We start from the raw sequence: 26,014 nt of genomic DNA on the forward strand, positions 1-26,014 counted from the left end.
CGGGAGGATCACAGATCCTTTTTTGGGAGAAGACTGAGCCAAAGTAGGAATTGAGCACTTCTGCCTTTTCTTTGTCATCTGCTATCATTTTGCCATCCTCGTTGAGTAGCTGTGCCACCGTTTCTTTTCTCTGTCTTTTACTATGGACATACTTGAAGAAAGCTTTTTTGTTGCTTTTAGTATCCCTCGCTAGCGTCAGCTCATTCTTAGCTTTAGTCTTCCTGACACCATCCCTGCAATTCCGTGATACCTGCCTGTGGCCTGGCCTTCTTTCCACTTCCTATATGTGTCCTTTTTTGTTTTCAGGTCCCCTCTAAGCTTTTTGTGAAGCCCCAGCGGCTTCTTCTGTTGTTTCCCCCCCCCTTTTTTTTTCCTTGTTGGAATTGCTTGCCATTGCGCTTTTAGAATTTCCTTTTTTAGAAACTTGCACCCATCTTGGACTCCTTTTCTCATTAGGGTGGCTTGCCATGGAACCATACTTACAATTGTTCTGAGTTTATTAAAATCAGCTTTCCTGAAGTCGAGGGTGCGCATATGGCTACTCTCAGCTTTTGCTTCTGTTAAAATCAAGAATTCAAGTATGGTGTGGTCACTTTCCCCCAGAGTTCCTGTAACTGCCACGTCATCCACCAAATCACCAAATCACTTCATCCACCAAATCATCTCTGTTGGTTAGAATCAATTCCAGGATAGCTGATCCTCTGGTTGCTTCCTCCACTTTCTGTAGGAGAAAGTGTTCTCCAACACAAGTCAGAAATTTCTTGGAGGGGCCGTGTTTGGCAGAATTTGTCTCCCAACAGATATAGGGATAATTGAAATCCCCCATTACTACTACATCATGCCCCACTACTAGTACTCTTGTTGTTGTTGTGGGGCGAGGTTTCATTGTCCCTGCTTAATTGAGCTTCAGCCTCTTGCTTGCTGTCACACGGGGTCTCCTGTAATTCTTCCACCACAGGCTGTCCTCCAGTCTCCGCCTCGAGTGGTTGAAAGCGGTTCCATAGTGCCACTGGTGAAGGGTGTCTTTTAGCTCTTCTGCTCTCAACTGTCACCCTTTCCCACGGAGTTTCTTCCACTTCGTTATTCCTCTCCAAAGCAGTCTGCTCTTCTGCTACCATATCCTGTTGCTCTTCCATCTCCACTTCTCTTTGTTGCTGTTGTTCCAGCGTTCTGTCTAAGAACTCTTCATCTTCTCTTATAGTTCTCAGTGTGGCCACCCGCCGTTCCAGGCCTCTCACTTTTTCTTCCAACACTGCCACGAGCTTGCACTTGTTGCACATGTACACCATGTTGTTCTCAAGCAAGAAAACAAACATGACACACACCGTGCAGGTCACAACCACTGGGGTATCCTTCCTGTTCATACTCTCTTCTATCTTTTGTTTCTTTCTGACTGCTTGTTTTGGAGTGGCCTGTGCTTTGTCCTGTCCTACTTCAGGGTAAACTTGAGAGTCCCACTGGTATGCGGTGCAAGGAGAATTAGTAATTTGTTTGGGGTTTTTTTGTGTTTTTTAGGGACCTCCCCCTTGACCTCCCTGGCCGAACTCCTTTGTCAAACTCCTGTTTGCTCTCCCTGTTCGCTCTCTCTCTGAAAGCTGGCTTGCTTATACATCCTCATCTGTAGACCAACTGCACTATCTTGAACAGCAATATTTTGAATATGGGAGTGGGGGCCAGGGGTGAGGTGTAAAAGCAGTGCATAGTATGATATGAGAGCTGGCTGATAAACTATTTTTTTAAAAGTGGAGTATCACAAGTTCCTTGTGGGTCGGGCCTAGGCAGCTTCTCTAGATGACAGTTTCCACCATGAACTTTAGGCAATAATTCTAAAAGTACATTTCACTGAGCACAGAGGGAGGAAGCCTATTGTAATAGGTGGCTAAAACGGTGAGGAATAGCCCCCAAATAATCAAGGTAATTTATCTCAGAAAATATTAGATGGTCCAGGCCCTTCAGTTTTTCAATTTATTTTGTAGTATGAACCGGGAAAGGAAATTTGTTTGCTTCCACAAATGGGCCTAATTCTTCTTAACACTTAAAGATTAAGGTTTCTTCTTAAGGTTTAATTTTTACTTTTTAATCGAGTTGCCAAGTTGAGGGGTACTTCACACATTATGATTTTCTTACTTGTGACTGCTTTGTGTTATATAATAGCAATGTGTGTGGCCAGATCTGTGATACCAATCCAGAAAATTTATATTTCAAATTTTGATTGTTTGATCACCAGCCTTTTTAGTAGGCTATGCCAGTTTTTTAGTTCTGATTTTGGACTGGTCCTCATGACATATTACTGATTTTATTTGTGGTTATTCCAGCGGTGACACCATGATGTCAAAAAGATTTATAATAACTCTGAGCCATTGTGAATCAAACACAGATATACTATATTATGGACTGGGGAGCTGCATTCATACATAAGAAGAGCCCTGCTAGCTAACAACAAAGGCCCATCATAATCTGCTGTTCTGTTCTACAGAGGCCAACCAGATGCTTATGGGAAGACCACAAGAAGGACCTGAATGCAGTAGCTGCCGGAATAAGAAAGTCTTTGTCTTGTTCTTGATGTTCAGCAAGGAGGGTGGCTATCTAATCTCAGCTGGGAGGGCTTGGGTCCACAATACTGAATGCACAGGATGTTTTCTTTACACTTTTTGATAAAGTGCTTTAGAAATTAATTAGGACATTCACCCTCCTGACAACCCCTCCTGCCCATAATTTAAGATCAGTCGATGCAGCCCTCTTCCATGTGCTAAAGCCTTCTGCGATTCATTTGGTAGTAATGCATGACAGGGCCTTTTGTGTGGCAGTGCCATGGCCCAGAAATTTAGATTACCCTCCCTGTCTCAAGAATTTAGATTATCCTGTACTTTATTGCTTCCACCAGCATTTGAAAACGTTTCTCTTTTCAGCAAGCATTTAACACTGTTGTTCTTCAAGTTGTTAGTTGGCTGTGTTCTTTTTATGTTGCTTTCAGTTTAGTATTGTTATTTTTTCATGATTTTAATTATGTGGTTTATTGTTATTTTCTAATGCTTATTGGATCTTGTTAGCTGCTTGAAAGCATCTGTTGGAGAAATCAGGATGGAAATTTTAGCATAAATAATTTTTTAAAAATGAGCTAGGTGCAGCTGAAAGACAGGTTGGAAGAAGACATTCAGCAGCTAATTCCCAAAACCCTAGGCTTGCCTTTGCCATTTATTGGGTAGAAGTAATGAGTGCAAGTGGTGTGTGCTTTGTTTCATGTGCCACTTTACCTCTATAACCCTCTGTCCTGCCACATTGAGCGTGGAATTGGCTGGGGAGAGAGAACAGTTGCTTATGAGAAGTGGTGAGCATGGTGGGAGAGACGACAGGGCAAAACCTTGACCTCCATTTCCCATCACTTCTGCTGCTATGGAAGATCAACAACTGTCAGCATCAGAGGGAAGAGCAAAACGCAGCCCTTTGTCTTCTATCACAGGTGTTGAAACTGAAAGATCTTTAGCTCACAGGAGCCAAATCCAACTCTCAAGTTTCCATTGAGAAACATCTTCTATATGATGATTCTGCCTTTGCTGTGACATTGTCCTGAATTGTTTTGGAACAAAGGCAGGATAAAAATCAAGATGTGAGAAGCAAGGCTGCGTCTACTATATACAAACACAACACTATACATTGCTCCCCACCAGTTCACAGTAATGGAATATCTTTTTCCCATGCTAGGGATAATCTGTATTGGGGTGGGGAACTTGTGCCCCTCCCCGATGTTGTTGGATGACAATTAGTATTGTTGGACTATAGTTACCATCAGCCCCAGCTAGCTTAGCCAATGGTCAGAGATTATGGGAGTTGTAGTTCAGCAACACCTGGAGGGCAACAGCTTCCCTACCCCTGATCTGAGGAGTCATCTAAACAAATTAATCAAATTTGCCATAAGAAGCAGTGCGACTTTATTAATATCAGGGGGAAATCTGCCTTTGGCTTCAGTGGAATGTGGATTTTCATCCACAATCTATAAGGGACATTTTTTTTTTGTTACATAAGACTTGGTTCTTGAAAGCGTGCCAGTGATCTGCTAGAAAAGCTAAAACAAAAAATCAACCATTTGAAGTCATAGAAAGATAAATTATTCGACTAGTGCCCACCGTGCAGCCACTAGTAGACATTGGTGTCTGCAGGAGATAAGGATAGCAATTTGAAACACAATATTTAGCACAGTAATTCAAGATTTCATAATTGTGGTTGAAAACTTAAAAGAAAAGCAAGGATCAAAATAATAAGATACCAGCTGAACCAAAACTATACTTGCTGCATATTGCATCTTGGTAATATGTGGCAGTATAAAGTCTTTTAAAATTAGATCACATTGTGCTCAGTAGTGCAGAAAGGTGATTCCTATGGAGGCAACGGTGCTCTTGGGTCTCCTCTTGAAGAACTGATGTACAAGCATCAGATACATCATGTGAAGTTTCATGTCTGTGATTAATGGTGGGACAATGATGATAATGGGTCTAATGGCAACTTAAAGGCTAGCCAACTTGTTGACACACAGTCTTTCAGGTTCCAGAGTTTTGGCTGATGAAGGCTCATGCAACAACCAGTTAGTCTTAAGACTCTTTGTTGTTTTCTGAAACAGACAAACACAACTACATCTTTGGCATTCATACAAACGGGGAATTTTAGTTGAACATTCACCATTTTCTTGGATTCAAATGGAAAAGTGGAGGTGCAGGGACACGAGGTGATTATTTGTTTATTTATTAAAATATTTATAAGCCACACTTTTCATAAAAGTCTGTCAAGGGGGCATTACAACATATAAAAACATGATAGAATTAAAAACCAATAAAAATATTAAAAAACCATAATAAAAGCATCCTTAAGAACTGCATTGGTTAGAAAAAAATCATATTAAAAGGCCTGTTTTAAAAAGGACTTTTGTTGTGGCTGCTGTTGCAGCTCAAGACATTGTCCTTTTTTATGCAAGCAGGTATTTTAACTGAATTATTTTACTGTTTTAACTGGTTTTTTTAAAAAACATGTATTGAGTTATTTGTATACCACTTAGAGATAATTGTAATTAAGTGGCATATAAACTGTCAAATAAATAAATAAAATGACAAGTGAAGTGGGGGGAAGCCTGACCCATTCTTCTGCTCATGCTTTCCCTCTCCCCTCAAACCACTTCTCCCCTATCAAATTTCTCCTGGCAGATTTTATTCCCGGTCACAGATCCCCAGCAGGAAAAAAAACCAACAGGGAGAAGGAACTGGAAGGGAGGAAGGGAAAGTGTGTGCATGTGCCACTTTTGCTCTGCAGAACTGAACCAGTGTCAGAATTGTGTTTTGACTGTTCCATAAATGACTGTACATGGTCTAAAATATGTTATTTATCATGACTTAATATTTCTGATACAGAAGATTGTTATGTAGCAATCAATGGATTTTAAAATTTTGTTCCATAACTACTGTACTGTGATGGTTTTTCTGCTTTAATTGTTTTGGCACAACGAATGACAAATAAGCCAAATGTTAACAACCTCCATAACAAGACACAAAATGAAATACACAGAAGCAGATGTGAACTTTCCTGAAATGCATAGTGGTGAAATTTTTAAAAAATTAACTAAAGCAAATCTCAAAATCTTTCACAAAAGAGCCTGCCAAAGTTGAACATGTTAAAAGCCCATGTTTTAAGTAGTGAAGTGTTAGCATGTGCTTAACTTACCCACCAAACTAAATGGCATTTTAAAGTGATTATCTTTGACTGCATTGTGCCAATGATATCTATACATAAATAAAGTATGCAGTGCATCCATTATAAAAATTATAATAAAGACCTGGTAAATTGAAATAAAAAGGAACAAACACCTGCACACCATCAGAAACGATATGGTATGACAGGGGTGAGGGACTTCTTTGGCCTGGCAGGCCAGATCTTTATCTCCCCCCATCCTGCAGGCCAATTTTGATAGGTGGGTGTAACCATTCACCTGTTACTCATTTGATGTCATCATGAAACCAGGTGACTGATAAGTGGGTGGTCCTGCTCACTTGTCAAAATTGATCCGTAGATGTAGAGAATGCCCTGGTGAAGCAGTACCCAGAAGGATTGAACCTCAATCCTCCATGCATTGACAAGTGGGTGTGGCTTTGAGAAAATGGCCTTGCAGGTCAAATTGGATGCCTGGCAGGCCAAGACTGGAGGTTCCCCATCCCGTACTGTGTTCCATACACACACATTGTTGAAGCAAGAGGAGAAAAATAATGGAGAGAGATCTGTGGAGAGAAGAACAAAATATTATATAATTTCAGTATATAGTATTGATCCTTATGTAGCGAAAATGGTACCATGTATGCACAAGAGCAAGCATCAATAGGCTTTGGTGAACCTCAAGAACTGCACTGTGTGTCTGTTGGGAAGGGAAATGGAAAACTATCCATTTCTCTCTGTCTCCCAGATATCACTGTTATTTCTACTCTCATGTCCCAAACCCCTGCCATTTGCATTCGAGCCACCCTTGGTGCATCTAGGCCTCCGTTGCAGCTTGTGGGATTCCCAGCACCACTCCATACTCCTTGTACTGCAGCAATAATATTCCCTGCCTCCGTTTATCACTGCCATAGAAACAAGTAAAGTATAAGGGTGGAGACAAGGAAATCTTTGCTTTGTGAATTATCTCAACTAACCTTTTTATTCTCTGTTAACATTTTGGCAATTCAAGCTTCCAAACTCTTTTCTCTGGTTCCATCTTAGTGCTGTGTAACAATAAACAAATTCCTTTTGAACCCAAATTGGAACTCCATAATCTTTTGCTAATGTCCCCATAGTAAGAAAAGTACAGTGAGACTTCTCTGTGGCATGCCATGACTCTGGCCCAGGACATCAAAATATCATGTCTCTGTGGTGACGTGTTCACATTCGGGTTAATGTGTATTAGATACATGTGTAGCCTTGTTAACAAGGGAAATGGAATGCAGAGCCCTGGAAAAGGGCATAAATGGCTGGACTGAAGCTCTCTACACCGCTATATTTTGTTGCAAATCCCACTTGCACTATAATAAGCCGGATAATTCCAAACTTCCAGTCCTTGATGAACCCTTTTCTGCATCAATTTGCCTATCAAGAAGCCCCTATGCATCTGGTGTGGTATCCCTGCAAGTTACAGAAGATTCTGGGATGTGTTCTAGGGCATATTCTTAGTTTGTGTAGGGCTCTGGCCAGAGCTGTTAGGCCTACCCATTGTTATCTTGAATGTTTCCAACATTCTATGGCTGCATGTTGCAGCAGAGGTTGGGTGATATGGACGACATTGCATTTGGCCCTCTTGTCTATCGTGACTGACTTTTCATTGGAGAACTCCTTTTTGGGTCCTAGGAGTATAGTTTGAGAACCACTATAAAAATGGAACACCAGAATGAGCAGCTGTCCAGACAAGCTTTATGATCATCACTTAGAAAGATGCAAACAAAATGTGTTGAACCAATACCAATTTAACATAACCACATTAGCCTGCTGTGTATACATGGCCCATTTTCAACCAGCTACCAAATCATCTCTTGGCAAAAATCACCTTGAGTATATTTGGGCTTATATCAGACAACAGGGGAGATGGGGAGATACGGTTTTTGTTCTGCAACCTTTTAGAACAAGCTAAAATATTTATGGCTTTAATGGATGAGCTCTTCAGTTGGGGTAAAAAGCACTGTCAAGGTTGAAGTCCCTAGCACTGTCCCCATTTACAACAGTTGGCAATGTAACTTACCATTCTTAAAAACACTTGTTGCATAGTTGTTAATATTAGACTTAATTCATTAATATATATTGATCAAAGCAGAGAGAACACAATGCTTTTTGAATATGTCAGAAAGGCAAGCAAGAAAAAGGCAACCTAAGGAAAATAATGGGTTTTCTTTAGGGACAAGAATTGAAACATTGAATTAGAAGGGCAAGATGCTTTTGATAGAATCATAGGAGAGTTGGAAGGGGCCTACAAGGCCATCGAGTCCAACCTCCTGCTCAATGCAGGAATCCAAAAAGGGTTTTAAGATCATCTAAGGAGGGGGGACCCTAAAATATTTGAAATATTTGTTTTTTAAAAAACCACACCAAAATTATTGGGCATGCTTTATAAAGCCCACAATTCCATGTGGGGGCATCACAGAGTAGGAATATGCAGATGAAAGGGCAGGGTTATGCAAATAGAGGCTGCCACTCCCTCTCCCCAATATACTGAGAGAAGATAGATGTTCAGTACCATCCCCAGAATACTGCTTAGTGCATCATTTTACTTGGTATAATGAACTTTCTATAATGAAAGAGATATACATGGGTGGAGAGGATAACTGGTGACAAAATCTAGTGACTGAGAACACATAAGTGAGGGTCAATGTGCCATGCTTGAACATCTATTGGGTTTCTGCAATATACAGAAACTCCTGATGACAGGCATTTTTCTAGATTATTTAATAACCTATAGATAGGATTGAAGTGGTAAATGCATTGATGGCTCTTTCATTGAAGATTGATTCCATTGTCGATTAGGCTCCCTCTTTATAATCAAATTGATTCATCTAGTAAGGTTTAGAGGATAAGAGGAAGGAACAGATCAGCTGTCATGTTATGCTGAGAGCTGAAACTCATTTGTCATACAGTGAAACAGATGGTTTAATCAAAATGTCTGCATAAAAATTTTAGTATGTTGAAAATCTCTGTTTTAATGTACTTGATTTATTCTAACTCAATTCTTAAGTGAATATTTAAAATTATAAATTAATGGTGAAACTAGGCAGCAGTACCATTGTAGAAGAGCTCAAGAACTACTTAATGATCATAGAGGTACAATGAGAAGTACTTAAAACCATTTAGAGATTGCTGATTAAGTGGCCATGTTAATGCAAGAACTTTCAGCTTAAAAACCTACGTGAAGAATGGCCTTGCTGGATCAGATCAAGGATTAGGGTAACATTGCCAACAACAACAAAAGGAAATGCATTACAAAAAAAAGGACATAGATTTGCATATGATTTATATGTTTAGGTGCACATTTAGATATAATTACTATACAGAAATGCAATACATCTCACCAGAAGTCTTATCCATGTGATCTGTGTAGCTGCTGAGTTTTCTGTCCAGGTACTGTTGACAGACAGCTTCAAGGCCCCTGCTGTTTCTTCTTGTGGTTCTTCATCTTTAAACTGGACATGGACTCGACAGCCCTTCCAATACAGGACTGTCCTTGTCATGGTGGGACCATGACCATCTTCTCAAGGGCCCTTCTAGTCTAGCAACCTAACAGTGATTCAATAATAGGCAAAAAAACCCTTGCGGTTTAAGAACGTACCTATAGCCAACAGATATTTCTATCAAACTTTAAAAAGCAGGGAAATTTGGCAGCTATAGTGTATGCACCAGGGAAGTAGGAGACCTGATCTCCTCTCTGAGATACCTACATATTGGTCAAAATGCAAACACAATTTGGGTTGGTCTTTCACAGTCCAGTCCACTTCCTGTGTAGCTTGGACAAATTTGGTAACGTGCCTCTGAGCATATGGTAAGTGGTGGCAAGTTGTACAACCCGAGGATGTGGACAGGATCCTTGGAGAGGTGAGGCCCACCACATGTCTGTTAGACCCTTGCCCTTCCTGGCTTATTAAAAGTGCCAGAGGGGGCCTAGCCGAGTGGGTGAAAGAAGTGGTCAATGCCTCCCTACAACAAGGCAGAGTTCCAATGTGCCTAAAGGAGGCAGTTGTAAGGCCTTTGTTGAAAAAGCCCTCCCTGGACCCCTCTATTATGGATAATTATCAGCTAGTGTCTAATATCCCATTCCTGGGCAAGGTAATAGAGCGTGTGGTGGCCTCTCAACTACAGGGATTCCTGGATGAAACGGATTATCTAGATCCATTTCAGTCTGGTTTCAGACCTGGTTATGGGACGGAGACGGGTTTGGTCACCTTGGTAGATGACCTACGCAGAGAACTGGACAGGGGGAGTGTGTCCCTGTTGGTTCTGTTGGACCTGTCAGTGGCTTTTGATACCATCGACCATGGTATCCTTCTGGGTCGCCTCACCGGGATGGGACTTGGGGGCACCGTTTTACGATGGCTCCGTTCCTTCCTGGAGGGTCGAACCCAGAAGGTGGTGCTGGGGGATTCCTGTTCGACTCCTTGGCCGTTGGCCTGTGGGGTCCCTCAGGGTTCAGTTTTGTCCCCCATGCTATTTAATATCTACATGAAACCTCTGGGAGAGGTTGTCCGGAGATTTGGGGTTCGGTACCATCAGTATGCAGATGACACCCAACTCTACTTCTCCTTTCCACCTAATTCCAAGGAAACTGTCTCAGTTCTAAACCAGTGTCTGATAGCAGTGGTGGACTGGATGAGGGTGAACAAGCTGAAGCTTAATCCAGACAAGACAGAGGTGCTCCTAGTCAGTCAAAAGGCGGATCAGGGAATAGGGGTTCAGCCTGTGCTGGATGTTTTACACTCCCCCTGAAGACGCAGGTTCGCAGTTTGGGTGTGCTCCTGGACTCAGCCTTAAACCTGGACGCCCAGGTTTCTGAGGTGGCCAGGAATGCTTTTGCACAGTTAAGACTAGTGCGCCAACTGCGCCCGTTCCTGGAGTCGTCTGATCTGGCTATGGTGACACATGCCTTAGTTACATCCCGCTTAGACTACTGTAACATGCTCTACGTGGGGCTGCCTTTGAAGACTGTTCGGAAACTTCAGTTGGTGCAATGAGCTGCAGCCAGAATGTTAACTGGGGCTGGTTACAGGGACCATACAACTCCCCTGCTGCAACAGCTCCACTGGCTGCCAGTCTGTTTCCAGACACAATTCAAAGTGCTGGTTATGACCTATAAAGCCCTATATGGCTTAGGTCCAGGCTATTTGTCAGACCGTATCTCCCCATATGAACCTGCCCGGGACCTGAGATCTTCAGGAGAGACCCTTCTCACGATCCCAACACCTTCACAAGTGCGACTGGTGGGGACACGAGATAGGGCCTTTTCGGTGGCTGCCCCTAGGCTCTGGAACTCCCTCCCTAGGGAAGCAAGAATGGCCTCCTCTGTGCAGTCCTTCCACCGACAGCTAAAGACTTTTTTCTTCCGGCAGGCCTTTGGAACTGAAGGTTTTAAGGGTAGTGACTGAAGAGGATGCTGTATGTTATTGTTTTACTTGTATGCTCCTAAACTGGGTTGCAGTATTTTAAGAGTAATTGGTTTTAACATCTTAATAGTTTAATCCTGTTTTAATGCTGATTTTATATGTTTATATGTTTTATATTTTTATAGGTTCTTAATGATATGTACTTATTTTTATCTGGAAGCCGCCTTGAGTTCCAGTTTGGAAAAAGGGCGGGGTATAAATGAAGATAATAATAATAATAACACCTGCCATCTCCAAAGATGGAGAAGTACATTTTTGTATGTTTGTTGGTGTTCTTCTTTTCTTCTTTTTTGTGTTACTACTGTTTCTACACAGAATCTAATGTAGAAAATTATGTTTCTTTCATTATTCATCCTAGAAATCTGTCAAATTCGTTTTTATTAATTTCAAACCTTTTTTATTGGTCAACGTCATATGATGGTGAGACAGCCTTTTGTGTTTCAAAGTGGAGGTTATGTTCTATTTCTATTTTGGGTACATTAACAGTTGAATCTGAAACTGCAGCTTGATGTAAAATCAGACTGATTACAATATGTTGCTATTTAAGCAATGAATCCAGCTGTTGGAAAAAACAAACTTGGCCTGCCCAAGATGCATGTTTTTAGCCTGCTGTGCTTAAAACACTTCACTTAAGGAAAGGTGGGCATGGTCAGTTAAAAACACACCTAGACATTTGCTAGAATATATTTCACCTCCCACTGTTTTATCTTGTGCAAACTGAGACACTCCTTATGTCCACTGGAGACTATTTTGTAGAATAGTCAGTGCCATTATTCCACAATTGTTTTTGGAGTTTTTTTAGTGTAAATTTTGCACAATGTTGCTGTACTTCATATATTCACAAAAACAGAAGCAAAAGAAAAGGATTTACTATAGGAAACTTCACTAAAATAGCAAAGTAAATCAAACATATTTAAAGTGACTTTCTGAACTATATCCTGTCTTAATAATGTTGCTTCCTACCTGCTAAAACAAGATCAGCACAGCACATATCTTGTTTCCGTTATTTGGGCTGATTACAGGTGTTGCCACCACTCACCATATGCTCAGAGGCACATGTTACCAAATTCTTCCAAGCTCCACAGGAAGTGATTGGACTGTGAAAGACCAACCCAAATGGTGTTTGCATATTTACAAATTGGTAGGGCAGTACAATATCTCAGAGAGGAGGTCAGGTCTCCTGCTCCCCTGGTGCATTCACTATTGCTGCCTAGTTTCACTGCTTTTTAAAGTTTAATAGAAATATCTGTTGGCTATAGGTACGTTCTTAAACTGCAAGGTTATTTTTTTTTTGCCTATTAATGAATTTCTCTGCTTTTTAATCCGGGAGGTAAGAAATGCAATCCTGTGTAAATTGGTTGGGTTGATCATTTGAATGCTTATTGTGTTCAATGGGATTTACTCCCCTGGAATCATGCTTAGGATAGGTGAAAGTGACTACGGAGGGATGGGGAGGGGAGGAGGAGGAAGCACAGGGGGGAGGAGGGAGAGGAGGAAGGGTAGAGGGGAGAAGGGGCAGGGAGCAGGTGGGAGGAGGAAGGCAGGATAATTTACATGCTTATTGAGTTCAGTGGGATTTACTCCCATGCAATCATGCTTAGGATAGGTGAAACTGACCACGGGGGAGGGGGAGGGGGAGGGAAGAGGCAAAAGGGACAGGATAGGAGGGAGGAGGAGGGATTAGCAGGTTTGATCATTTGCATGCTTTTTGAGTTCAGTGGGATTTACTCCTGTACAATCATGCTTAGGATAGGTGAAAGTGACTTGGGGGAGGGGGAGGAGAGGAAGGAGGGGGCAGGAGATTGGGTGAGCAGGCATTGGGCAGAGGGAAAGCCCCTTCTCTTTCAAAAATGAAAACATTGTGAACAGTACCATTGTTTTTCAGGGTTTCCCCCACCTTTTTATTCTACAGCAGGCACATGTAGTCTCCCACTCAAATTTAAACCAAAGCTGTCACTGGCCACATCCACATCAGACCTTTATTTCACTTTAGACTGTCATGGCTTCTCCCAAAGAATCCTGGGAAATGTTGTTTGTGAAGGGTGCTGAGAGTTGCTAGGAGAGGCCCTATTCCCCTCACAGAGCTACAATCATCAGAAGAGCAGCTGACTGTTAAATCCCTCTGGCCACTGGCACTCTGTCAGGGGAACAGGAGTCTCATCTCAGCACTCTTCATAAACAACATTTCCCAGGATTCTTTGGGAAAAGCCATGACTGTCTAAAGTGAAATAAAGGTTTGTGTGGGTGTGGTCTCCTGATTAGGCAAGCCAAGCAGCTGTGAGTCTGGCTTTTAGAACACTGACAGATGGTTCTTACTGAGCATGCCCGGCCTTATAATTGAATTCAGTGCTAAATTTCTTAAATTAATTAAAAATCAGCCAGGCATTTTTAAAACTTTTAAACTGCAGAAGATGAAAGTCAGAGTATGGGGCAAGGTCAGTAATAGGATTACAGGTACTCTATGAACATGGCTGATTTTTACCCAGAGCCTCATCTCAGCATCCTTCGCAAGCTACACTTCGCAGGATTCTTTGGGGGAAGCCACAAATAAAAGTCTGGTGTGGGTGTGGCCCCCTGATTCGGCAAGCCAAGCAGCTGTGAGTCTGGCTTTTAAAACACTGACAGTTGGTTTTTACTGAGCATGCCCAACGTTATAACAGACTTCAATGTTAAATTTCTTAAATGAATTAAAAATCAGCCATTCATTTTTTTAACTTTTAAACTTCAGAAGATGAAAGTCAGAGTATAGGGCAAGGTCAGTATTAGGATTACAGATACTCTGTGAACATGGCTGATTTTTAATTAATTTTAGCAAATTATGAGACCATTTACAGAAAAAGTCTAAAGGGGTCTGGATTTTTTTTATCTTGTTTTACACTTTAATCTCCCGATTCTCTCTAAGTGTTTTGTGTATCACCTTAAAAACTTAAAGGGCTGTTAACTAAGCATTTCTGAGTTCAGGACTATAATTTTGTAAGGTTGTGTTATAGGAAGCAGTAGAATGGCATGGGATGGTATTTTCAATTTAACATTGTGGGATGTGAAATATCCATGGTGGCTATAGTATATAGATACAGTACATCTCTGGGAAGTTCACAACAGAAGTGGCTGCAAGCCAGGCCTGATAATAGCCAATTAGTTAACCTCCGTCGAATTTTGAGATTAGGTGAGCCCATTGCCCTCTGCACACAAGTGAAAACACATGAGATTGTTAGGTGTTGAGTTACTCTGTGGTTTATAACCTTGAACTAATTATAGGAGATGTTTTCTTGCCTCACAAGGTAAGGAACACTGACTTAGATTTACATCATCAAGCCAGTAACTGAAGAGCTTTCAGGAAGCAATGTTAGTGACGCTGAAGGGCTTGGCTATTGTTGAGCTCTAGTCTTCTTTTGAAAAAAAATCAAGCAAATAAAAAATTGTAATTTTAAAAACTCATAATATGGTGCTTCATGGAAGTTCTGAAAAGGACTTGGATTAATATCTAGATGGCATCTCTCTATAAATGCTGAAATTCTGGAAAGTCTGCTTGGATAGGCAATGTTATAAATTTAAATAGTGGGAAATATGTATTTGAAAGTGAATTTGGGAGGTAAATTAGGATTTAATTGCCTTGTAGACAGAAATTGCTGTGTTTGTTATTTCTCTGGGAGGCTAAAAGCCCACATTTTATTCCAATGGGCTTTTATTTTTTTTCCCTTGCTGTAAATCTGCAATTGCTATATTATTGTTGGTCAAATAAAGAGATCAACTCTGTACAAGTCACTGTGATTCAGCAGTTTGCAGTGGACTTAGGCCTGTGATCCACACAAAGTGATCCCCTGCTGTACACATTTCAACAGAGGAGGACCAACTCTTCAGTGCACTTACCTATATGCATGTGGCATCTGTTAACTCCCAGCTGTCCCCAGTCTATGTAACTGGCTAGAGAGACCGACCCTAGGAAACATTAGGGCAATGAGGGGGCTTACTGCTTCCCTGAATGTAGCCTATGTATTTGTGTAGGCTTGTATTTATGAAAAGGTTATACCACAGTAAGGATGAAAGATCTATCAGTTTCAGCTGTCTCTGTTTCTAATTTTTTCATTCTTAAATTCAGTTCTCCACATTTCTGCAGCAATATGCTTTTTTTTTTAAATCTTCATGAAACGTTTCAGGCTTTTTAGAGCAAATTTCTCCCAATAAACAGAGTTTTGACTAATGTACACATTTTTGCAAGCAATTTCTTGCCATACAATGCATTTTGTATGTTATTTTCACTCATATATTCATTTTTATGCATACTTTCCCCTAACATATGCATTTTTTAAAACATTGTTTGGTTGGCGAAATGCATGGCAAAATTCAAATAAGTGAATTTCAAAGGATGGCTGAGTTTCGGTTCTCATACTGTTTTGAAGAATGCAAATTTGATAGATTTGGCTTGAAATGCAAACTGAATCGAATTTCTCCCCCATCCCTGTTCCATAGTAGCCGGGGTTATAGAGGCAATGGTGAAAGGTCCCCTTTAAAGGAGTGGGGAACTTTTGACGCTTCAGACAATGCTGAACTACAACTCCCATCAGCCCTAGCCAGCATGGCTAATGAGAGTTGTAGTTCAGCAACATCTGGAGAGCCAAAGGTTTCCCACACCTGCTTTAGATGGTACATCAGAAATGTGTAGGGGCTGCTTTCGCTTTGCTGTATGTGCTGCTTAGGGATGGGTGAGAATTTCGATTCAGTTCACATTTCAAGCAGAATTTATCAAATTTGCAATTTTCGAAACAGTATGAGAACCGAAACACAGCCATCCATCGAAATTCGCATTTCTTAGAATTTTGGGATGCAGTTCACCAACTAAACAACATTTACAAAAATGCATATATTAGGTGAAAGTGTGCATAAAAATGAATACATAAGTGAAAATAACATGCAAAAAGGCATGAAATGATGAGAAATGGCTTGCAAAAATGTGTACCTTTGTCAAAACTGCCTACAAAAATGTGTTTATTTGGAGAAATCCACACTAAAATGGTGAAGTTTCATGAGGATTAAAAATAATAATAATTGTAGATTGCTGTAGAAATGTAGAAAACTGAATTTAACATTGGAAAAATGGGAAACTGTGAGAACCAAAACTGACAGATCTTTCCATCCCTAGTGCTGCTATAATATGAACAGGGCTCATACCACACAGTGGGGGCCAGCCATAGATCCTTCATATCCCTGCAATAAAATGCTGTTGCGCTCAGGTCCTGCTTTCAGGCTTCCCATTGGCATCTGGTTGGCTGCTATGAGAACAGAACGCTGGACTAGATGGGCATTAGTCTGATCCAGTAGATGGGCATTAGTCTGTTCTTATGTTCTAAAATCCACATGTCAGAAAGTTGCTTGGGATGTTTGCTTGTAAAACCTACTGAACCCTGGTGATGCTGACACTGAGGGTAGAAACTATTTGCCGTCCTAAAACAGGCCTCCCAAGGGGAGGTGTTGAGGAAAGCTCTATGAAGGAATGACTAACAAGAGGCAACTACAATATATTTCTCCGGCATAAACATGATCATAGTCCCAAGGGTGGAGTTATTAATATTAAAAGTTTTCTTGTGCAGAATCATTTGAAGCCTGCCCTGTGGGGAGCTTTTAATGAATTGCAAGCCTTTGTGTCCCTATTTTCTGTTTGTGTCTTGTATGTGGCTTTTCTGCTTCCCTAAACAAACAGAAAATCTGGATATTGCCAAAGTGAGGCAGCTCCATATTGGATGAATTCAATCCTCAGATGCTCTATGAGGAAGCATTTCCAAAAGAGAGCCAAAAGGTTTTGCAGTCCTTTCAAGTTACTTATTTCTTGATTTTATGTATTTAATAAAATTTATATACTGCTTGATTGTAATAAAACCTCTAAGCAGTATACCAAAAAAATCAATAAAAACAGTTAAAAACAAAACATTCAAAATATTTAAAAGATAATTAAAATTACTGTAAGCTAAGGATTAAACATCTACATGTCTGAATAAGCTTATCTAAACAAAAATGTTTTAAGCAGACACTGAAAAGGGTACAGTGAAGGCAACTGCCTGATGTCAATAGGTAGGGAGTTCCAAAAGTACTCATAAGGTCACATTTGGAGTACTGCCAACTGATGGTTACAAATTCTCATGAATGCACTTAGGCTGAAAATATATTATCTGTTTAAATTATTTCTTCTATAAATATCCTTTCTTTAAAAAAAATCTAAAGGAGGGTAATAAAATATAAAATACAAATGGGTCAAAGCTGGCCAATGGAAAAGGCCTTGCTCTGCTAAGAAGTTGGCTGCTGATGGAATCCCAGAAAGAGAAAGTTAAGGCAGGCAAGCTAAGTCTCTGAAGACATGGGTTCAGAAATATTCTTGGAAGATCTGGCAAGTGAGGGTACTGATTTCAAGACAGAATTAGGTATGTTGATAAGGCCCTGTAAGCAGCCAGCAGGTTAATTTGAATATGGTTCTGTCTTAAGGGAGGATCTGAGGGGATAGAACTTTTAAGTTGGATTGATATTTGAAGCGACTGTTGAATGAGGACTCAAGACTGTGCAAGGCAGTTTTGCTTGAGTAGCTCTGAGGGTGAGGGTGGCTTATGCATTGACAAAAAGGACCAAGATTTCAATAACATGCACATTGAGGGGGAAAACACTTTCATTTAAATAGAAATGGAATATATCTCACCAAAGCTGGGGAGGCTATGACCCACTCATCTGTCTGCTTAGTCTACTGTTCAGGTGCTAGCAGATGTATTCAACAAACTTTTTGCATGCTATGCTGAATGACTGAGTTTCAGGAGAAATTTAAAAACATTTGTGTTCACCCAGGCATTTGGTGGCTGAGAAACAACTGGCCATGGCAACTGTGAAATTAATAATTGTGAGGGTATGTGATTGTTTCAAAATATTGTTAGATGTTCAAAATGTTTAAGGTGGTTTTTAATTGTTTTAAAATATTTAAAATATGTTTTTATTTTATTTTAAATTGTACTTCTTTAACATTTTGCAGTTTGCCACCCTGGACTACTTTGGGAGGAAAGGTGGGGTCGCTGTTGTTGTTGCTGTTGTTGATAACAACAACAACAACAATATGAAAGTTTTTCGCTGCTTGGATGTAGCTTACACTTGTCTGAATCCCACAACAACTTTTAGCACGGGATTGGTTCTACTAGTGTGCCTGCAGAGCCTCAATCTTGCCACAGCCCAGCCCCTGCACTGTCCCAGTACGCTGCAGTGATGCCACTGTCAGGAAGGCAGCTGCACAGCACTGCCCCAATGCACCAGCTGCTCCTGTTTAACATTGTTACCAGTTCAGGCCAAGATTTGGAGTAATTGTTTGTCTCCTTCAGTGGTGGTAATGGTAATTGTGGAAATGTTCCTGTGGAAACTCTTTTTGGATTGATGTCCTTCGTATTCATTGTAGATTTACTGGATACCTTACCTTTTCTTCCTGATTTAAGTGCCATTTGAGTGTTTCCTCCATGCAGTTATCTCATGAAGATATCACATGAGAACAGGGCTGTGCCCACTGGCCTTATTCTCACTGTTGCATCCCTCCCAGTTCCCCTCCACTGCAGTCCACATGGTGCTGGAAACATCTGTAAGGGAGCCTGCTGTATACATGAGGGGTCCCCCAGTGATTGGAAATCCCACTTCCGCAGGGTTCCTCAATCACAGGAAAGAGTATTCATGTAAGCCAGCTACCCTTTACAGACACCCTGCCCCCACAAGTATATGGCCAGGGCATATTACAATCATATGGAGGGAATGCTCCAGAGGGCTGTAGTGACCTGCTGTCAAGATGCAAGTGTGGACAGAAAAATGGAAATGGACTGCCTTCAAGTCGATCCAGGGCAGCAAACAAAAACACTGAAAACACTCTAAAACATCTTTTTTTAAAAAAGACTTTAAAACATACTGGAACAAAGCATCCTTAAAATAATATTAAAACAAAGCATCTTTGAAAACATATTAAAACAAAAGATCTTTGAAAATAGCTTTAAAAACATCTAAAAAAGTAATTCCAACACAGACGCAGACTAGGAGAAGGTCTCTCCTTAAAGGGCTTGTTGAAAGAGGGAAGTCTTCAGTCGGTGCTGAAAAGATAACAGAGATGGTGCCTGCCTAATATTAACTGCAGTATGAATTCTATTAACTGTTCTATCTTGGTTAGAGTTATTTCAGGTATAGAAGATTATTCCTTTCTAAATGAGGTTTAGATTTTTTTAAAGTGTGTATAGAAAAAAATACAGCACTTGGGGAGTGGGGGTGAGACCATATTTACCCCCCTTCCCCAGTTTGAACACAACCCATATTGCTGATATGTATTTCACAACACTTTATACATTTGTGAAGTATACTTTTCCATTCCTATACCAGCACTTCAGAGAGCTGAAACATATGATCAGCAGACTCGTGTGATGAATTTGTTTCAGGTTAGGGTTTGAATGTTTGAGTGCCCCTGTATATTAAATAGTTGTTGCACAGATAAGACTAACATGTCAGGGAGGAAGCTAGGGTAAAGTTCTTCTCTCAGGTTCAAATTAGCAAGCATGACAAGCTTGTGTGTTTAAACCAGGTCTTCCTCTAATTACACATATAAAGTTGGTGTTTGATTTTAAGAGCAAAAGGGGTATAAAGGTGAGCAGTGCACAACCCTCTCCTTGTCCACTCCCTTTGTCTCTGCAGCCTCTTCTGCAGGTGATTTTCTCCTAGCTGAGTTCTCATCTGGTTTCAGAGTCCAGCAGACAGCAAAGTGACATTGGAGACAGGATGGTTCCCCTTCATGCCCCACACAAATACACATGTACACGTACCCTAACATCAGGGTCGTGCAGAGTGGACCTTGGCTGGTTGAGATGCATAGGAATATTAGGAAGCTGCCTTATACCAAGTCCAGCCATTAGTCTACTTGGCTCAGTATTGCTGACACTGAGAGGCAGCGGCTCTCTGTGGTTTCAGACAGGGTCTCGCCCAGCCCTACCTGGAGACTGAACCAAGAACCTTCTGTATGCAAAGCATGTGCTCTGCCACTGAGCCACAGCCCTTCAGGACAAGAAATAGACAGAAAGAAAACATGAAAGTCAGACTCTATGGGCTGGTTTCTAATGATGCCCCAGACTGTTACAAGTGATGGATAGGCATCCTTAAACACCACCACCCCACCCACCCCAACATACTCCTTTTGCAGTTAAAATTGGAACCCTAACTCCACTTTACATGAGATTTGGGACACAATTGCCTGGGAATTACTCTGTAGTCAACTCCCCAGCTTGGCAATCCATTTCAGATGCTTCTGAAACTTACCTTGGGGTAAGTTCACAGGGCTGTGCATTTTGGAGAGTCCCTTCAATATGAATTTACAAAATCATTTTCCTGAGCTGTGTCTTATGGGCTGGCGGTGGAAAGAGCAATTCTGTTAAGCAATGCCTGTTGTTGTGGTGAGCCACTTACTGTCCTAATTCTGATAAAGAGTTATACCCAGTCTTTTTCTGTACTTGTCAATTACTATTCTCTTCCTATCCACCTTGCAGACAAAGAGTTCAGAATACAGTAAGGGCATTAAGTCACATGCTTTTTTTTCATCAACGTAATTTGGGTAACCAGATGTCAACCAGATGTCAAGAAGAATAAGAAGACTCCTGTATCTTTAAAAGTTGTTTAGATGAAAGAGTTCTGGCCTGTGCAACCTTTGAGACAAGCTGTACCTTGCAAAATTCCCCTTTCAGCATAAGGGCATTTAAAAAAAAATACAAAGCAAGGCATTCCTCTACCACCACAACCAGCAGCCCACATGAATAACCCACCAGTGAACTTAAACTTCTTTCCCTGTAAAATGCCCTTTCCAATTTACTCAGTTTCTGTATTCAAACTGAGGACAGTAGCAGTCAGTGGGGAGGCAACACTTACCTGACCTCCAATCACAGGCATTGCTGCAGCTTACCAGGAGAAGCGAGTTGGTGTGGTGAAATGCACCAGTTGATTGTTGGTGCTAGAGAAATACTGCACACACTTTCTGGCTGATTTGTGGATTGATTTTAAAACTGCATGGACAAAATCAGACAACCTGATGTTATTACCTGACATCAGTAATTAACACCCACCTGTCAATCTTGACCCACGGGCCACCAGCCAGATCCAGTTCCCCACATCTGCCTCGAACAAAGCAGCGTGATTTTATTTTTAAAATATTTTCCTGCATGTCTATTAGAGGGGTCACCCTAAATTTAGGATATAATATAATATAATTAATATAATATATTGAGAACCACAATTATTTACATGTATCAAATAAAAATACCAGTAAACAAATAAAACAACCAAAGAAAAGGCCAGACTTCTACAATGGCATGAGAGTGAAGTAACAATATTCTCATGTTAATATCAAAGAAGACAATCCATGTTGTGATATTCATCACTCAGAGGGATTTAAGGCATCACAAACAACATCAACTGTTGCTGTTTAAGACATGAATCATTCATGATTTCCCCAAATTGTGGCATATTGGTTTGGTGTTTGCCTTGTTCTATCAGTCTTATTAGCATAAAAAATAAAGCTATTCCATTCTGCAAAAAAAGGCATCCTGTTCTACTTGTGCTTTGATGACATGCATTTGGGGATTTGATTATGTTTCATTCCCCAATGGCAATTTCCCAAAGTTTAATGTACCAGAGATCTATAGTAAAAGTCCTATTGCTTTTCCATAGCTGTGCGATCACAAGTCTGGCAGTGACTGACATGGAAATCAAGTCTGTAAATACAGCATTCCTTCCCCCAAGTCAAACAGTGAAAGTAGCATTAATTTTGGTGAATTTACAATTGTTTGCCCAGTTATGGCATTAATCTTAGTATCTCATCCCAAAAACTCACTACCTGTGAACAATTTTATATGATCTTCATTAGAATATGCAGATCCCCATGAGAAATTTCAGTCTTTGCTGCATTTCTATCCCAACTTTCCTCCAAGGAGCTCAGGGTACATGGCTCTCTTCCCGCTCATTTTATTCGCACAGCTTGGAAAAGTTACTTTTTTGAACTACAAGTCCCATCAGCCCCAGCCAGCATGGCCACTGGATTGGGCTGATGGGAGCTGTAGTTCAAAAAAGTAACTTTTCCAAGCTCTGTTTTATTGTTACAGCAACCTTGTAAGTAGGTTGTGAGAGAGAATAACTGGTCCAAGATCACCATGTGAGCTTCTTGAGTCATAGACCAACACTTTAACCATTGTCTACTTTTAACATAACTCTTTTAGCTTCCTTCTAAATTCCTCTGATGTTCTCCATAGGTTGAAATCTCCACACTGAATTCGCCTATGGGCAGAACAGGGTGGCAATTCAAATCTTGACTGAAACCTGTTGAGGAAGAATCCTATGAGCCCAATCCTATAAAGTTTACTCGAAAGCAATTCTCACTGAGTTCAATGGGATTTGCTCTGAAATAGGTGCATTTAGGATTATAGCTTCTTGCTCATCACTTTTCAGCTTTGTGACTCTGCAATCTTATAAGCATGGTGTGATTACAGTGATATTATTATTTATTAATTTTATATCTCACCCTTCCTCTCAGTAGGGGCCCAGGGTGGTATGGCCTAGGAGCCCAATTCTAGTATGGCTGTTGTGCTTAGTGCTATACAAAGATTTCAAGATATTATTACCTTGAAATTCACTGTTTGATCATTTGCATGTGTAGAAAAAAAAGATAAATACAAAATGAACAAGACAAATACAATTTTATAAGGCAGACTGGGTGTCATATGATAGACAGCTGGCAGACAGCTCAGCAGCTACTTAATTGCTGACAGTAAAAAATTATGCAGTGGTTTTGCTATACTAGACTGAAGAGTGAGAGGCAATAAAAGGAAGAGGTTTTCAATGCATTTTCTTATTAAGGTAAACAACTAAGAGCTCTGTCAGTTTTACCCTCTGTGGGTTCTCTCCCACTTCACAGTCTCTCAACATTCCAGCAGTTTTCTCCCCTTCCATTGATCCAAAAACAGGGAGTCTTCAGGACTGCATGTCCACTCTCCATCCGTTCCGACGTGTTTGAAACAAATTTTCTTTGCATTAGTATTACCAGTGGTGTCTGAAGGAATGCCAGTCTGAAGACAACATTTTCAGAACTATTACTGGCACTTGGACATGATTTTGTGTTGTTGTCCAACAACAGCTGAAGGGCCACAAGTTCCCCATCAGTAGGGAGGCAGAGCTGCATTCCCAACACCAGCTTTGTTGCTGCTTACCTGGAGAGGGGAGTGAGGCTGGGGCCATGTCGTTGTGTGGGTCGGGCTGCCACTGCCACTCTGGTGCTCCCAGCTGTGCAGCCACATGGTCCCAATCCTATCACTGCCACAGCCCCATCCAGGTAAGCAGCAGTGGTGCGGTGTTGGGAGGGTGGCTCTGCAGCTCTACCCTACTACACATGCCACTGCTGTTCCCCATCCCCGTTTTAACATCAGGGCAATAGCATCAGGGTTTGTTACTAGAGATGCCCCCTTCAGACAGGTTCCAGACCACTTCCTGAGTTTTCATCTTTCATTTTTAAAAACTCTAGCCCTTTACTGCTGAAGATACAAAGAAAAGCATGCAGGCTGCATCCTACCCAATTGGTCACCAAGGATTAAACCTTCTTCCACCTCCTAGTATTTTGGCCAGTGAGTGCAAAAGCACTGTAATAATTGATAAGCACTGGATGTTTATTTATAAAATCAACATTACTTTTTATTAATATTTAATGCAATTAAATAACTCTCAACATATTAGACTACCTATGTTGAAGTTCTGCCTATTCTGCATTTTCTGCCTTTCCCCATCCCAGCCCCACTTTCATGGTATATTCTTAGGCCTCTTCAAAACAACATTTCTAGCTGTGGGTTTAACATTATAATCCAGCAACAAATCAGCATGTAAGATGCCAGTGCAAATACAGCCTGATATTCTCTCATTCCAAGGCTGCATAGTGAAAGAGAGGTTGGTCTTCTGGGAACTCACAAGTCAAACTGATTGTCTTGCAGTACTCTTAAAGCCCCCTTATGGGGAAACTGGACAATGAAGTGTCTGTAGCTAGACAAAAATTCTGCAATGTGGCAGCAAGAGTAATTAATTAGCCTCCTGCTGCTAGGGGCACTTGGAGTCCCAGCTGATGACAGTCTAATTAAGAACTTCCCTACTGTGTAAATTGTAGATAATCATTTGCTTTGGAACAAATTAACAATGGCTTTTCTAATAGTTTTTTTCACGGGGGACTAATTAGAGTAATTAGTGGCACAAACTGAAAGGAACCTGAATAGGCATTTCAGACTTTTAGTACATTAATGCCCAAAGTCTATTGTTTGAGAGCATGTTGCAGGTTTTATCAAGGGAGAACACTCACTCCCGTCTAATTCTGGTACCATGCTGTTGGCTGCACATATCACTGCTGAATCTAAATGGAAGGATTTGGACCTTTGATGAAGGTGACCTTGATCATGTCTGAGGGCTTGTTTGGAGGTTTCTTTGAGCAAATGGACAATAACTTCTAGGGGTGATTCTAATGCTTTGACACACATGGAAAAGTTTGGTATGAATTGTATCATTCACAACTGTATGGAGCAGGAGATGACTCTTGCCCTCCACCCTGTTTCTGGATGTCCTGAAGACCTTTGACTGACTTGTGGAAATTATATCCTAATACCATAATAATACTTATTCCATAAGTCGGAATAGACTTGAAGGCAGTACATTTACATTTTTTATAGGTGTTGATCTGATCCAGTGGGTTTTTCTCATATTCCTTAGCAAAACTGGATCCCCAGCTGGAAAAAAGTTATGGCTCACAGGTAAGGATGGACAAATCTGTCAATTTTAGTTTCTCTCAGTTTCTCATTTTATCTCTCTTAAGTTCAGTTCATCATATATCCACATCAATTTGAGATTTTTTAAAAAAGATATCCTCACAAACATTCAAAAGCATTTCACATTCTGAATCCTGTATGCCTAACATACATATCTTTCAATTAATTTTCCCTAATATTATTTATTTATTACATTTATTACCTGAGTTATCTCTGTATTCCACAGATCAACCAAGGCTCCAACAAGCTATACAAGCTGGAAAACTCCCCCAGTGCCTTCTGAAATCCATCAGAGCCTGCCAGCATCTAAGGATGAACCATCCCAATAGGTCTCCCACCTAAAATCGATACAAATAAATAACAATGGATTAGATCCTGACTTTTTGTTCAGTGGAATTCCGTTTCATCCAGTGGAAGAACTTTTGAAGAAGTACATTAGGTACTTTTTAAACTGGCAACGACTGTTACGCAAGCAAACCAGAAAAATTGGTTTCCCTGAGTGTGTTTTAGAATATGTGTCATGTAGTTTTCTGTTAATAAGATATTAGGTCAATATTACAATACAGAGTAACCAAATGTTGCATCTCAGGTGCCCAAAAATGGTTTATGTGTCTTTCCTCATTGCTCAGTTCCCTAAGAGCATACTTACTACTTTAGTGTATTTTAACACCAAGTGGTTAAATAAGTTTATTGCTACCCATTTACCATCTTTTTAAGGAGGCAGAAGCAGGAATAGCACTCAAGCTTAGTGTGCTAATGTGCAAAACTGCAATAAGTGTAGGATTGTGTGAGCACCATACTGCTGTTTTATTATTTATTGATACGTAACAGTGTTTTATTGATGGATTCTCAGATTTTACTGATGTATTTCTTTGTGATTTCATGTTTGTACTATTTTGTTTTGCAAACCACTTAGAGATATAGCATATTGTGGTATATAAATATTATTAATGATAATGATAATTTATATTCTATCCTTTGTCAAGAGATCCCAGGGTGGTTTACAATGTAGAACATAACAAACAATATATGTCAATATTT

This window comes from Rhineura floridana, chromosome 1, assembly GCF_030035675.1.
Source record: "Rhineura floridana isolate rRhiFlo1 chromosome 1, rRhiFlo1.hap2, whole genome shotgun sequence".
Taxonomy (NCBI): domain Eukaryota; kingdom Metazoa; phylum Chordata; class Lepidosauria; order Squamata; family Rhineuridae; genus Rhineura; species Rhineura floridana.